This window comes from Muscardinus avellanarius, assembly GCF_963383645.1.
Source record: "Muscardinus avellanarius genome assembly, chromosome: 8".
NCBI classification, from domain to species: Eukaryota; Metazoa; Chordata; class Mammalia; order Rodentia; family Gliridae; genus Muscardinus; species Muscardinus avellanarius.
Genome location: NC_137794.1, coordinates 67,994,115 through 68,010,745, shown reverse-complemented (window position 1 = coordinate 68,010,745; position 16,631 = coordinate 67,994,115).

Sequence of the window (16,631 nt, the reverse complement as noted above, 5' to 3'; positions counted from 1 at the left end):
CCAGATGGGCCGGGGCGAGGGAGGCCATTGGCTAGGCCAGCTCTAATGGCGGAGGCTGTGAGGCCACAGATACACTGCTAGCCTGAAGCTTTGTGCATGGAGTGCACACCTGGAAAAGGAGGCAGGAAGAGACAGCCAGAGCCTTTGATTCTAGCCAAAGAATCTGGCCTTTGACCTCCAAGGAATGGGGCATCATAGAAACTTTCTGAACAGGTGAGCAGCATCATTAAAACAGTGCTTTAAAAAATTAATTTGGCAAGACAAGGCCAGGTGAATCTGTAACAGGGACCAGAACAAAGAAAGCGCTTCAGTAACTCAGGTATCAGGTGATCAGGTTCTGGAGAGAAATGACAATAGGAACAAAAAAAAGAAAGAAATGTAAGAGATTGCACAAAGAAGATGATAGAAGATGTTGACTCACTGTGGGAAGGAAAAGCACAACACATACTATTTTAAATTCTTTTGGGGAACTTTTGCAGTTTTTATAGTACATCGAATTCATGAAGCACTACATGTAATACTCTTAGAGTGAGTTGCCATTAGATTCATGTTAGTTTGTTCTTACTCGTTACATCAATTATTTTTGGCAAAATACACAGTAAATCCTTGTGTTTAAATAAAAAATAAATAGTAATATAAATCACAAAAATTTAGCTTTTAGCATAACAATAATAATAACTAGTTGTAATAACAGCAGTTACAGTATAGCAACACAATTAGATGAGTACAAATATTCAGTAATACCAGCACTTGGGAAGCTGAGAAAGGAGGATCACGGTTCGAGGACAGCCTCAGCTACTACTTAGTGAGGCCCTTTGCAATTCAGTGAGACCTTGTTTTAAAATACAGAATAAAGAATAGGGCTGGGGTGTAGCTCGGAGGTAGAATGCCCCTGAATTCCAAGCCCAGTAGTGCCAAAAAATAAAATTTTTAAATTAAGTGTAGATTTTTTTTTTTTTTTTTTTTTTTGGTTGTGGTACTGGGGTTCCTGGAAGCCCTTCTACCTCCGGGCTACACTCCCAGACCTATTTTATTTTTAGAAACAGGGTCTCTTAAGCCAGCGTGGCTGGCTTCGAAACTGCATGATCCTCCTGTCTCCGCCTCACAAGCACAGGGATTACAAGCCTGTGCCACCATGCCTGGCTTCAAAGTGCAGATTTTTTTTTTTAATATGTCTATATTGCCCCCTAGTAATTTGTGAAGTTTTTGTGACACCTTCTTCCCAAGCTTACTTAAATTGTCTTCCAAGTATTTTTGCATAATTATTTTACTTTTATAGATGGAAACACAGATCCCTAGAGAAGGTGAGTTAGTGATTTATTTAAGGTAGTGTGAGACTTTGAGAATCTGTCTTCTGTGAGCCCAGTGGACCATATAGATAAAAATAAGATTAGATAGAAAGCATTATTGTTTTTTGATGTTTATGTTTAGTAAAAATATTGAGTCAGGCCTCATTCAATGCAACATTCTTCCATAGTCTCTCTCTCTCTCTCTCTCTCTCTCTCTCTCTCTCTCTCTCTCACACACACACACACACACACACACACACACACACACACTCATTGCATTAGTCCACCATATATATTACCAGTTACTTCAGAAAGGAAATGTCATTTTAGTATTGCTTAGATGCTGATTTTAATACGTCAGGTAAAACGTATTGTGACTCCTTATATTAATTCATTCCCCACTTAGCATTTTTCAAAATATTTATGATCTCATATAGAGTGAAACATATTGTTACCCATTTTCCTCAGCTTTGATATAAAAGCATTCTTCAGTTTCTTTTTAGGAAGGGATGTTGTCAAAGTTTGATGGTAATTTATGTTGTCAGTCCATTAAGTTGATTTTATGGCAGCCAACACAACTATTGTCCATTTATGACAAACCTGAAGACCACTCTAGGTCTCTGGGAAGGCCGTTTGATTCCTGCCCTCTCATATGGCTGACCTTGGGGGGAGCTGAGTTTGGTAATTTATGGCAAATACTATCTAGGAAGACCCATTTGCAAGATTCGCTGTCATTTAGTGCTAACTGATCATTGCTGAGTCCAGAGACAATCTGAGCTCCTGACAGAGCAATCCCATAAAAAATATTGCCTACCCACCCAGGTGTCCTTTCCAATTATCTGGAGTAGAAATTAATACTTTTAAAAGCTGCTAGTTTTTGAAAGGTTATTACAATTTATTCCAGCAGTTTCTTTTGCACATTATGATGAATTAGTTTATTACACCATTATTTTCCATGTCAGCTTTTTAGAAGATTGAACCATAATGCTGAAACATTAGTGTGAATGGTGAGCATACTATTTTACAGTGGAGTGATATATTTCTTTGAGAAAAATGTGCTCGGTTTTTAATAACAGGTAATTTTATGTTTATGTTCCCTAATGCTGTTGTCAGGTATTATTTATTTCTGTTTGAAAAGAACTGGAGAACTTTCTTTTAAAATGTTAATGGTGGTTTCGACAGATTTTAGAGTCCTAGAAAGAATATATTACTTAATAGTAGGAAATATGAATTGGAAGTGTTTGTCCCTAAAAGCTAATATTTTCTAGGATTTTCTTGACATCAACTTAATATATAGTTACTCCCAGAGAGAATAATGTTTCTGTTTCAATATTTTCTCGAAATATGGTGAGGGAAGGGAAATTTTAATTCATTTCTTAAGTCTTAATGACTTTCAAGATTTTTTGAAATGAAATATCTTTACCCCAGATGATCTGTTGTTTCATAAGTCATTAATAAATATTCAACAATCTATAGGAGTTTCATAAAATAATAGTAATTAGAACTTTGATAGAGGTTTTTCCATTTTCAAGATAATTATTCTCCATTATATGTCTACTAAGGTAGTAAGAAAGTATAAATAATTTTCTTTTATTTTTTTTTTTCTTGCGGGTCTGGAAATGGAAACCAGGGGCATTCAATCTCCGAGCTACAGCTCCTGCCCTATTTTTATTCTTTATTTTTTTAAACAGGGTCTCACCAAGTTACGTTGGGCCTCGCTAAGTACCTGAAGCTGTCTGAAAACTATGATCCTCTGGTCTCAGCCTCCCAAATGCTGGGATTACAAGTGTGTGCCACCATGCCTGGCTATAAGTAATTTTCATTTTAACCACGTATAAAAAATATTCATTGCACTTCCATATGACAAAAAATTATCAGATGTAGTCTAAAGATTATCTAGTATATTGTATATTCACAGAAGATATGTTTTAAATGTCTACTACATGACAGGCATTATAGAACCATGTGAAGCTGAGACAGATACATAACAACATTTTAGAAATTCAATCATCTAGGCCAGGCGTGGTGGCAAACACTTGTAATCCCCGCGCTTGGGAGGCTGAGACAAAAGGATCACATGGGTTTGAAGCCAGCCTCAGCTACTTAATGAGGCTCTCAGCAACTTAGTGAGACCCTGTTCCCAAATAAAATATAAAATGGGTCTGGGAGTATAGCCCGGAGGTAGAAAGCCTCTGGGTTCCACCCCCAGTACCACCAAAAAAGAAAAAAGAAAAAAAGAAATTCAATCATCTTATTTCTGTTATGATTATTTTTTTATCCCTGCAGTTTTGTAAAAAGCAATACAACACTACAAAATTCTGGATCTTGTATAAACTAAGTTTGTAAGCAAATTCAACAACACCTTAGATTCTCTACATTTTCCACTTCCAATTTAGTAAGTTCTTGCCAAATAAAAGATTTTTTGTTGTTTTCTCATCAAATACATTTGTTTCTTGAGCAAATATTTTCAATATTGAAGTACTTATTTTGTTGATATGACTGAAGCAAATGTTAGTTTTAACAGAATTAAGATTCAAAACATTCTACAAATTTTTCCCATTGTGCTGGAACATCTCATTATATTAGGCTGATAAATGTCAGTGTCAAAGTTTCTTTGTGTATGGGGAGGGTGTGAAATTGTTATTGAAATATATATTTAGAAAAATTCACTCCATAGAAGAATGGATCTGACTATATTTTTATAAAGTTAAACATACCTGTATAATCAGCACGTGGATCAAGAAAGAGAAATCAAGCATCCCAACAATCTCATAAGTCACCTTCTACCTGTCACCTCACCTCTCCTAACACTCTCCCATCTTATGACATTACACGTTAGATAAGGTTGTGTTTAACTTCAGAAAAATATAATCATGGCTTCCTTTGCTCACTCTACTGATTTTGAAGTTCGTCTACACAGTCATATGTTGTGCTTTGTTTTTAATGCTGTGATGTATATTTATTTATTTAAATACATCATATTTTATATACCCTGTGTACTGTTGATGATCACTGGGTTGATTCTAGTATGGAGTTAATGCAAAAAAAAAAAATGCTTGATCATCACATATGTCATTGTGTAAAAGTGAAGCATTTCTGTTGGGTCTATTCTTAAGAATAAAATTGGCTGGGTTGTCAGACAGATATAGATTTAGCTTCCATAGGTACAACTAGCCAGTTTTCATGAGTCTTGGTAATCTCTTACAGTTACTAGTTATTTTCCTCTAGACTTAAAGCTTAAAAATAATTGGGAAGAATTGAATAAATAAGTTCTAGTTTTCTCTTAAGCCTATAATAGTATAATTCAGTTCTTGTTCACAGTGAGGAACATTGGCATAGATTTCAACAAAAAGCAGATAATGAGAATGTGCTATTTGGTTTTCCATTATATTTCTCTATTTGCATTTGCATCTGTTTTTGACTATTAATGAACATGAGAATTCACATTTTGGGTTAAATAATGAAATTACAGTATCTGATGCAGACAAGCTGAAAATGTTTCTGTTTTCTCCAGTCTTATGCACCCATGAAATAGAGAACATTTTTACCACTCTGGTAGAAATAGCTAGCCAAATGCAAAATGGGTCCACTTATCAATGTTCCTAGTTATTTTTGTTGGAGTAGAAGAGGGATTGTGAATATGCATCATTCAATACAGTTTTGTTGAACAGGTTTACCCATTTTGTTGAATGATTTTTATGTAAGTTTGGAATTGCACAGATGCTTGACTTTTCCAACTACATTTGGGGAAATTATTCATTTCCCTTAGCCATATTTTCTTTATCTCTTATGTGGAGGAATAACAGTTCCTGCCTCAAAGATAACCATGAAAAACAGGTGAAGCACTTTTTATGATGGCAATAGTTAATAAATAAATAAAGTCTGCTTGGAATAAATATTCAGTAAACCATAAGTGGTGTAATTTTAGTCTTTTGATTTAAGGATGAGGATTCTTCCAGTTTCATCTGAGGATGGTGAAGATTCTGCTGCTCAGAATTATAGATAAACCAATATAATTTAAAGTCATTTAGAACTTGGAAATATTTATTCTTCTTTTTGTTTATTTTCCCACACATATTTATTGAATGCCTGCTATGCTCTATGCACTAGGAAAAACACAAAGATTCTACCACATATAATTCAGACACTGCCCTAGGGCACACACAAAGCTGTTAAGGCTTCCAAGTCCACAAGCAATTACAGTGCCATGGACCCAGACTTGCAAAGGAAGGTCCAGCCATTATGTGTTTGCACAGGAGAGGTGCTTCAGGAAAGCTTCCTGGAGGAAGTGACATGGCCACTGACAGTTAAGCAGGTGGGGGAGGGTAACATATATACCAGGACAAGAATGCATCAAGCAAAGGAAACAACATTACAAGAGTAGACTGTTTTCAGAAAGCCAGCTTACAAGAGTCCTGTGGGGAGAAGAAAAGGAAATGCTATTAGCCAGGCATGGTCCCATGCACCTGTAATCCTACTATCTGGGACACTGAAATGGGAGGACCAGAAGTTCAAGGCCAACCTCAGCAATACAGCTAGACCCTCAGCAACTTAGTGAGACTCTAGTTCAAAATAAAGAATAAAATCTTAGAGGCATATATCTTAGAGGGAAAACACCACTGGATTCAATCCCAGTACAAATAAAGGAAAGGAAAGAAAGAAAAAGGAAGGAGGAAAGAAAAAAAGAAAGGGAAAGAGGAAGAATGGGAAGGAAATGAAATATATCAAGAGAAAATGTTAAAAAGGCAAGCAGGGAGCTAGTAGATTTATACCTATAGACTAAACTTTGGGCTACTGGAAACCACCTGAAGAGCCATTAAATGATTTTAAATCGAATGTCTTGATATGACTTACATGCTGTTGGTGCCAGATGAAAGATGGGTTGTATGGCAAACAGAGACAGGAAGAGTAGCTAGGCTGGGCCAGTTAACCGAGAAGAAATCCAGCAGTAGTCTGAATTGAGGTCTCAGTACTGGGATAGAAAGAAGAGGTTGGGTAGAGAAGAGGTAAGGTAAAAAGCATTAGACTTGGAAATCTAGGATAGTACCTATAATCCTGACTTGAAAAATGGGATGAGCAGTCACCATAGTTGCCGAAGGAAAGGCTACAGAAGGAAAAGAATGTTAGAGGTAGAAGATAATGAATCCCACTGAGGCAGGTAAATGAGGCCTGGCATTATCTAAATGCAGAAATCCTGTATGTGTTGAATAACGAGTTTAGGGTCCAAGAGAGAAACCTCAGATGAAGATGTAAACAACAGTAACTTCCGCAGCCATAGACATAGGACAGGTTGCTTCAGCGGCGGTGAGAGTGGAAGAAAAAGACACACCTAGAATAGTGAAGAGACACATTTAAGATAAAACTGAAGGAAGAAGAACCTCAAAGGCACTGAGAAGGCACAGCCACAAGGGGTAGGAAAATGAAAAGGTACCATGATGGCTGATGGAATAAGCTATTTTAAAGAAAGGAATGAATAGTCAGTACTGCCAGGTGCTGCCAAGAGGTGAAATAAATTGGGTATTGAGAGTGTAACCATCAGAGTTGGCAACATGGAAATCAGTGGAAACTTTTCTAAAAAGTATTTACTCAAAGCCAGGGTACAAATAATAAATGAAAACACAAGTCAGAGTTGATGGAATTCCAGGTAAATGCAGTCACTCAATTTTTACTCTTTCTTACCTGTTAAAGTGCATATTTTTAAACTTAGCACAATTAGAAAATACATACCACTTTTGATCATAATAGATTTTCAGTCATTGTTTGGACTTTTTAAAAAAAAATTGTTATTGTTTTTTTTTTGTGTGTGTGTGGTACTGGGGTTCCTGGAAGCCCTTCTACCTGCGGGCTACACTCCCAGACCTATTTTTTATATTTTTATTTGTAAACAGGGTCTCTTAAGCCAGCAAGGCTGGCTTCGAACCTGCGCAATCCTCCTGTCTCTGCCTCCCAAACATGGGGATTACAAGCGTGTACCACCACACCCGGCTGTTTGGACATTTTAATATAAGTGTTCTTTAAAAGAATATGATGAGTTTTGTGCCCTAATCCAGTTGTTAGAAACTTGCCTTTTGTTGAACCTCACTTGATTCTGAAAATAAATAAATAAATAAGAATGAGCTGGGAGTAGATTCTCTTTGAAGAAATTCTTTTGGTATAATTCTTTTTTTGTTGTTGTTAATATTGGAAAGAACAGGATGTGGACACATAGTGTAGAGAAATTTCAAACAGGAGAAAAGTCCCTATCCTTGCATATACATATATGCAGAGTCACACTCAGAATAGACTCCATGCAAGAGAAGTCAGTGATTCATTACCATGAGTTAAGAGGGGACAAGTTATAAATCACAAGCAGGAGCACAGTTCTGTTTTCCCTGCTCTATTCCACTGTTGAAAATTAATTTTCTTTGGGATTTTTTTCCCCTGGTGACTGTTATTTACAGTAACATCCACCCAGACTACGTAATTCATTTCTAAAAGTTGTTCCTCTTGGTACACCAGGGTAAAAGCATAGCAAATTAGTTTAGGGGATCGTAGGAACTTTGTGTGAAGGTACTGCCTCCAGTTCAATCTAAAAAATGTAGGGTGTGTTTATCGTCTCATCTCAAACCAAGCCCAATTTAGTACATGACGTTTGTGTTTAAAGGGATTTGAAAAGGACAGTGTTTGAGAAATTTTCCTTTTAGAAATATAGAAGGTCACTTCAGTGGGATATATAACAGGCTCTTTCATGGGCTTTACCTCTTCACACAGTGGCTTGTGGCCTCAAGGGTGGAGCAGAGGAGAGTCGGTGTAGTCTGTGGCACAGCCACAAATGGGGCCCCTCGCCGCTGCCAGCTCCCATGTCAGTGCCCATGTACCAGACCCTGGGCTGAGGATTTACGTGCACACTCTGCTCTCATTTAATCTTCATCGGAGCCATGAGGTCAACACTACGATATCCATTTGACAAAAACGGAAAGTCAGAACCTGAGAAAGTATACATCCAGTAAGTAGCAAGACCTAAATTCAAACCCATATTCTTCCTCAATGGTCTAGTAGACCAAAGAAAAATGTGTCTGTACTGTTTTTATTTTTTTCCACGTTTTAAATAGAGTCAGCTGGTTTGAAAACAGAAGACTAAAATGTCTGTTTTCTAATTCTATCTAAGCATAATTTTATTATTCTGTTTTCCTGCTTTATTTTTATTTGCATCCTATTGTTTATATCTCTGCAAGCCACTTAAAATTGGTGAGGGGGTTGCAGAAGAAGGTAGTTTATTAACTCACAAGATGAAGTAGTCATTATCAAAATTTGGTATCATAGGAAAATATAACATATAATAAGTATATTACTGTTAGACATAGAGATATTGTATTACAATATAATTAGCATAAATTTGTTCTTCAAGAGAAAAGATGAGGCAGAATCAAGTGGATACAAAGTAACTACCAATGGATGAGAGGAACGGGGTTCTTTATGGAAATCATGAGAGATTTTTCCTGTGAGTTGACATTTGACAGAGGTCACAGGGAACAATCCCTGCCTACTGCCTAGAGATGGATGAAGTGTACCTTAGGAAGAAGAAATGTGACCAGGAAATGTTTGAGATAGGAACCTACTGCATGTTTGTGTGCCCTTAACCCTTGTATTGCAAGCAAAGAGTGTGAGGGTGGGAGGCATGGCAAGGGACTCAATCAGATGTAGTGACCTAGGATGTTCTGAGTTTTAGGGCCTTGTAAGACACTCAGAGGACATCGGGCAAACATAGTAAGTCATATTTACAACTAATATTTCTTAAATTCATTCAATCCATGTTTTACCAGCTTACTCTTCTTTGGAGTTTCCCTTTAGTTATAAATAGCACTAACTGGATGATTTGGCCTGAAATCAAAATGAACAAGATGAGAAAATAATGCTTCAACTGTTCTATGCACCACGCCCGGGGCAGGCAGCCACAATTGATCACAGATTTCTCTAATCACAATACAAAAGGTCAGAGTTGGCTAAGGGATGAATCATCCCAGATATAGCCTTTAATACGCAATTATCTTCATCTCCTTCCACCACTCAACCATGCCTTGATAACCACAGTCCAAAAAACCAAGCCTGCAGCTTCTGGAATTCCTTTTGCTTCTGTTCACCTGCCTGACCTAGAAACTAAAACTCCTGTGATTCTCCCTGCTCCCCTATGGAGCCCCTATTACTTTTCTGTGTATTCCACTCTGTCCCTTGGGGCCATCTAGGTAACCCTTCCCTACTCACTGTTGCCAACGTGAAAGAACCTGAACACCAAAGATTGGACTGCAAAATAATCTTGATCTTTCTGAAGCTTGGTTTCTCCAGGTGCAAAATGGGTCTGATCTTGCCCAGCCTGCGAGAGAGAGAGAGAGAAAGAGAGAGAGAGAGAGAGAGAGAGAGAGAGAGAGAGAGAGAGAGAAAGGATGGATTCAGGAACTTTAAACAGAGATGAAAATTACGCTTTGAATTTGTCTCATAGTTTTGCCATGCTAGCATAGGAGCGTTAACTAGATTGAGATAAATATACAGATCAGGGCAAAACCTTGATCTCTCTACAAAAATGATGTGATGTGAGTCTGCTAGGTGAGAACATAAACATGAACATGAGCATCAGACAGATCCTGACATGGAGAGGAGACAGAATTTTTAACAGGTGGGTTAAAAGGAAGAGTGTATCAGTGGAAATGTAGAAAGAGACAGCATCTGGAACATTTGAAAATGTGACGGAATTCCAATAGAAGATGTCCCTATTCCAATCTATGATTATTTAATGGGTAACATTATTTTAGCTATACTGAAACAGGACCTGGCACTTCCCCACCAGCATGGAACGTACAAGGGGATATGCATCAGCTATGAGGGAGTCCAGGCCAAGAGACAGAGCCCGGTATATAGATGGCAGCAGTGACCCCATTTTCATTACCATGAACATTGGAGCAATAAAGGGATATTTAAATGAGCAAGTAAAATACAGCAGCTAGGAGTATTCAAGCAAATATGTTGTGTTCCAGCCACAGAAATCAGAAGCAAGATTTCAACTCTTTGTAGGGTCAAGACGGATGAGAGGAATGGGAGAGACTAGGTCTAAACAAAATGGAATTAAATTGTTATGACATAGATAATATAAGGCAAACTAAAAAGATGCAAGCTGTTGGGCAAATTCCTCAAGGAATTTAGTTAACAAATGTGGAAACCAATAAATCAAGGCAAGGCAGAATAGTTGCTATGACAAGTCAAAGCACATCTGAAGCCCTTTAGCAACTTCTAGATTTCTTTTTGCTTTTGTTCACCTGCCTGATCTGGGAACTAAGACTCCCATGATTTTCCCTGCTCCCTGCATGATGCAGATTTCCTCTCCTGGTTGGTCAAGGGGTAAGCCACGTGGAATTGCAGCACACTGAGAGATTGGACCATAGGAAGAGGAAGTGTGTATATGTAGAAAACCCAGTGAGTGCTGAGCCCTATGGCCTGACCAACTCTCAGCAAACCCACCTTAGCCTCTGGATTTCCTTGAAGTACAGATGAAATTCTGAAAAGGATGAGAAAAGTAAATCTCTACATTGTCTGGAGGTTTCCAACTCCTCCTTTGAAAAACTCAGTTCACACTTAGCTTGGGCAGTAACAGAATTATTTCTAATTACCTGAAATTTTACCTTTAATGATGTTAATGATGAATGATATCTTCAAAAACTAAAAATTCTGAAGTCAAAAGTAAAAAAGAAAAAAAAACGTAAATTTGTTAATGATAGTTAATTCTTGAAGTGGTGTGTTGTGGGAATAGGTACACTGAAAGATACAGCAGTGTGCACTTGCAAGGATTAACTCTTACATTTAAAAATAAAATATTGCATGCTAATGTTGATAATTGAGACTGAAATTTTTCATATAAGAAACATAAGTTTGGACATTTTAGCACATAGTCAACCCAGTCACAAAGAACAGTATATAAGAGTATGGATGAATATGTTGAATTGAGAAAGAATGACCTTATAAACACTGGCACAGGAACTTAACATTTTTATTTAAATATGCAGTTTGCAAAGTGTTGATATAATTTTCTATATTTTCCATAATTTGATTGTGTCTTCCTTCAAAAGAGCTTTAAATATGCTGGAATTTATAGGGCAAATGCTTATTCAGAAACAAATTATTCATCTACTATTGGCTTTCAGAGAGAGGTTGCACTGGTTCATTTAGGCAACCGAAATCCTGTCCACCAGAAAGCTAATCAACAAGATGGCTAGTTACATTTATGAGTATTTCTTTTAGAGGCATTTAGTTTCAATCCCACAGATGGTAGCTGCAGTCCATTAGTTTCTGAGCCAAGCTTTTCGGTGTCCTATTGTACTTAGCAAGATTGCTATTGCAGCAACACAATTATTCCAAATTCAGCCAGAGTCAGCGGGCCTAAAACAAAGCTGTGTCATAACAATTTAATCCCAGCTCACCTTCCCCTTTCCTGGATAAACAATCAGACACCTGCTGAATTCTGTTCCACATAATGAGAACATTTGAGCAACAGAGATCAAAGAATACTGACATTTGATCTTAAAGCCAATACTTCAGAACCCCATTATAGAAAAGATTTTTATTACAAGGTTTCAGATAACTATTCTTCAGGTCAAATCATGCTGCCCAAAATATACAATACCAAAAGATTCTGACTTGACATGGTCAATTTGTAGGACATGTACTGGGCCTCTGCTTCATAATCAACATGATTATGTGCTTTATTCTATCAAATCAGCCTCCTTTTGAATGACTTGAAAACTGATCCTTTAAAATTTATGGGAGAAGAGAATATGTGCTTTCTGGTTTTTTAAATTCATATTTTAAACAAGCTGTAAAAATGTAAGGCTAAGGAATGTTAAGGATGTTTATCTTTCTATTTACACTAGCATTTCTACTTTCAAGAATAAGAAAATTATTTTGAAAATGTTCAAAACACAGTTTTACAATATAATTTGCATAAAATACCTCAGCTGTCCCTTCTGGGGTTTTTCCCCTCTCTACTTATAATGAATAAATAAATATGACCACATAATGCCATGCTTTCTTTTGGGGTTCTATGTAATTAGTGAATAATTCCCCAATATTCTAGTTATTACTCATTTGAGCTAGTTTTTAAATATTGTACAGTATTAAAGGAAGATCTCATTTTTCTTCTCCTACCATACCCAAACAGTTCATGAACCCCCACATTCTTCACAAAAATCTCCCTGGAATGAAAATGAACTGAGACTTTCTCCTCCAATCCTATAAAGTCTAATTGTAATCAGTTTTCCCACTATCTCTTCTCTGTAAAGAACACTTGTACTATTTCTTATATGGTGGAAAAGCTTATGTTGATGCACTTAGTCAAAACAGCAGGTGGGTCTCTATACACTGGCCTGGAGCATTGCCTCTTTTGAAAACTTTTGAGGTGGAATCTGAACAATAATTCTTTTCTCCTGTGTACAACTGGAGCTTAACAATATTTTTGTGTTGAAACTGTGTAGACTTGGACTCTGTGACTTCCAGCTCTCTGTGAATACGCACTGTGTGAATTTCCCATGACACACCCACAGGAGCACTCCCTTTCACACCCAGTTCCCCAAACAGCTGAGTCTGGACTTTGGTCCTGCATCTACTGTGTGTATTTGCTTTGGTATTCTTGACCCTGCTGTTCAACCAACTTGGCTTCTCCCATTTAACCTCAATTGTTTTAGCATCTCTCATTCCCTATCCAAACAAACTGCCCTGAGCACTATCTCCAGATTCTCTTCTTCTTATCTAGCAGTTCTCTGTCCTCATGTGAGCATTCTCATCATTGCTGTCCTCTGATTTGGGGTTGTGACCTTCCAAACCCAACACCGTCCTTTCATTTCTGCTTTTCCTTAAACCAGGTCTCAGATGGGCTAGGCTTAGTGGTAGGCCCATTTAAATAATACATGAGATGAAGCATCAAACCATTTTGAGGAAGAAACTTTTATAATACAGAAACTCTGTTCCTGAAAAGATTATGAAAGGTCAGTATGAGCTGTTTTGTTCTGTCATAGTAATGCAGCCTTTGAGTCATGTGTGGGATTGGGCTGGAATGTGCTCTTAGGAACAACCTAGAAGTGTAAAGCCAAATCCTGGGTTCAGAAATGTGGACAGAAGACCAGAGCTTTGTTTGTATAAAATGCATAAGGTCATTCTGGGGGTGGTGGCGCACACTTGTAATCCCTGCGCTTGGGAGGCTGAGACAGGGGGATCACACAGGTTCAAAGCCAGCCTCATCTATACTTAGTGAGGCTCTCTGCAACTTAGGGAGACCCTGTTTCCAAATAAAAATATAAAATAGGTCTGTGAGTATACCTTGGAAGTAGAAAGCCCCTGGGTTCCACCCCCAGTACCACCAAAAATAATAAATAATAAATAAATAAAATGCATAAGGTCAGGTTTAGAGTCAAAATTCTCATAGTAAACAATGAAGAATGCCAAGGAGTGAGGGTCAGGTCAAGGACAAAAAACAGCAGAGTAGAGAACTATGGTGCACAAGGGTAGGGCAAGCGAGCATTATCCTGGGGCATCAGTAACCTCCGCGAACATGTTTGAAGGGCCCTGCTCCACAGACACATGCAAGCTTTCCCCTGTTCATGTCCTGAGCAATGGGCAGAACAGACACATTTACTAAGTGGCTCTCATACGCTGAGCACCATCATAAGAACTATACAAAGATTGCTCATTTAACGCTAGCAATATTGTATTTTAAGTATGTGCCAACTCTTAGCATTTTACAGATGAAGAAAGTGAATTATGGTTGCAATTACTCAATAAATCCCAGAGTGAAGATCAGTGCCCAGTTTTAGCTGAGACCAAGACTTTACCTTTTCCATCTGTCAGAGGTTAGCTGTGGTTAAAAAACGATCAATGGATTTTCTGAGACTGACACCTCCAGTTTTGGGGGGTTTTGTTTGTTTGTTTTTGCTTTGTACTATAGATGTATTTGGTTAAGGACTATCTTCAGGACAGGAATTTATTAAATACTCATGTTTGTAATACAGTAGGAACTTCTGGAGAATTTGATTTTAGACCCTTGTATGTGACCATTCTGCAACTTACCAAATACATCAAGTGATGTGTGGATATATGAATGTATCACTTTAAATATCAGTATGCTTTTATGTATCATAATGTACAATAAAAAGATTTTTAAAGATAGTCCCAAAGCTGAAACAGATTGTGTGTGTGTGTGTGTGTGTGTGTGTGTGTGTGTGTGTGTGTGAAAGAAACAAAAAGGCTTTCATGAGGATTTGATTTTATTTGTGCAGTTCAAATCTTGGAATAGCAACTGGTGGGAAAACCAGTTAATAACATGATCATTTCATTAAATGTATTGGCCATAGGTCATCCAAAGGTGATGAGACAGCCAGTGTTTGAGAGCACTGTGTGCTGTCTTGGCAAGGTTGAAAACAGAAAGTCTTTCAGTCCACAAATACTGGAAAGCAATTTTCTGGTGCTCCGGTCATCAATCTTGTCAGAAGCAGTTACATGCCCGTCTTCTCAGGCTGCAGAGCGTAGGGTGATGAACACAGCTGCCACAGGGGACTCTTGGAGAGCATTCACATTGCCTGCTCATTCCCCGCTCGCTTTCCTCTTAAGAATCTCATATCCCAAACTCCAGCGTTGGAATAGCAGCAGTTCCATGTATCTTATTGCCCCCTATACTGCAATGGACACGCACAAGTTCCTAAGAGAAATGCAAATCCAAAAGAGGATCAGGCAATCATCGTATTCCATGCTCTCTGACTGAACACCGCATGTGTTAACGATGATCACCAGTACTGTCACAGCAGGCATTTACATACTGCTTACTGTGTGCTAGGCATCGTCCTGTAGGCTATCAGGATGTTAACTCATTTAACTTTTATATTAGTCTTTCGAAGGAATGGCATTATTGTTCCACTGTCGTGGAAGCAAAAACTAAGGCAGAGATCAACTAACTAACTTGCCCAAGGCAATATGTCTAGTGAAAAGTAGCCAGTTAAACCACGGCCCCCTGCTTGATGAAACAAGATGAGACGGATCCAAGTGGCCAGCACTCTACTTTGGGGTAAGTAAATGGAGAAAGGAAATTTCAGTTGACTTACCCATGATACTTACTCTGTCTCCAACCTCCACAATTCGCGTATCTCCTCCCTGGGTGAATGTGTTTTAGTAAGGCTAATTCTTGAGCTACCGAGGCAAGAACTAGTGATTCAGGCAAGAGGGTGACTTACTCTACTCAGTGGCAGCTGAGAGGGAGTGGTGGCGCCCTGTGCAGAGCTCTTTCCTACCCACACAACCCCGAGGAGGAGAGGAGAGCATCAGTGTAGGCTGTTCTTTGTGTAGTGCTGAGACACTACATCAATTAAATGCCCTTATTTTAGCATCTCGTCTGAGTCTTCAAGAGTGTTATTGTACAGAATACTTTCTATAACTACATTCATTAGATTGTGATTTTACCTGTAAGGGGAAAAGGATTGTTATATGTGTTGGTGACCTAATTATTCACCATTACAAGCATGTATCAAAGATTGAGTCACATTTAAATTGTACTGGGCTCAGAGGTTTGTACTATCCTTGCTTACCCTCACAGTTTCTGCACCCTCCTTCCTGCCAGCCGTCCTCATTCTCCTTGCGTGTGCCTGACACATGACCATATTAGACTTTCCGCCACTGGGAATGGAGTTTTAAAGAAGACATATAAAGTTGATGACATTCCTTTCTGATGTCACTCCATTGGATTAATTTCTTTCACTGGTTTGCCAGACCTGAACTTTAGACCTCATAGGATCCAGACCTTTCTCAGTTTCTTTTTTAACCCTTAATTATAACTGCACAACTAAAAATGGCATGCTTCTCACACCCTCTGTTAAGAATTCTATGCAAGGCTGGGAGGTTATTACCCTTAAAATAGTCAGGTAGTAATTATTAAAAGCTTGGGAAGAGCCCAGCTGGCATGGTGGCACATGTCTGTAATCCCAGTACTTGGAAGGCTGGGACAGGAGGATCGCAGGTTAAAAACCAGCCTCCGAACTTAGCAAGACCTTCAGCCACTTAGCAAGAACCTGTTTCAAAATTAAAAAGAAAAAGACTAGAGTAAATATCAGAGGTAGAATGACCCTGGGTTCACTCCCCCAATACCAAAAAGGGAAGAGGGAAGGGGGATAGAGGAAGGAAGGAAGGAAGGAAGGAAGGAAGGAAGGAAGGAAGGAAGGAAGGAAGGAGCAAAGCTCGGGAAGTAAGGATGGCAGAAAAAAGTGAAGCAGTACAAGACTTGAAAAATTATAAAAACAGAGTATGTTATGACAGCAAAATAGGGAGAGTGGAAATGAAAAA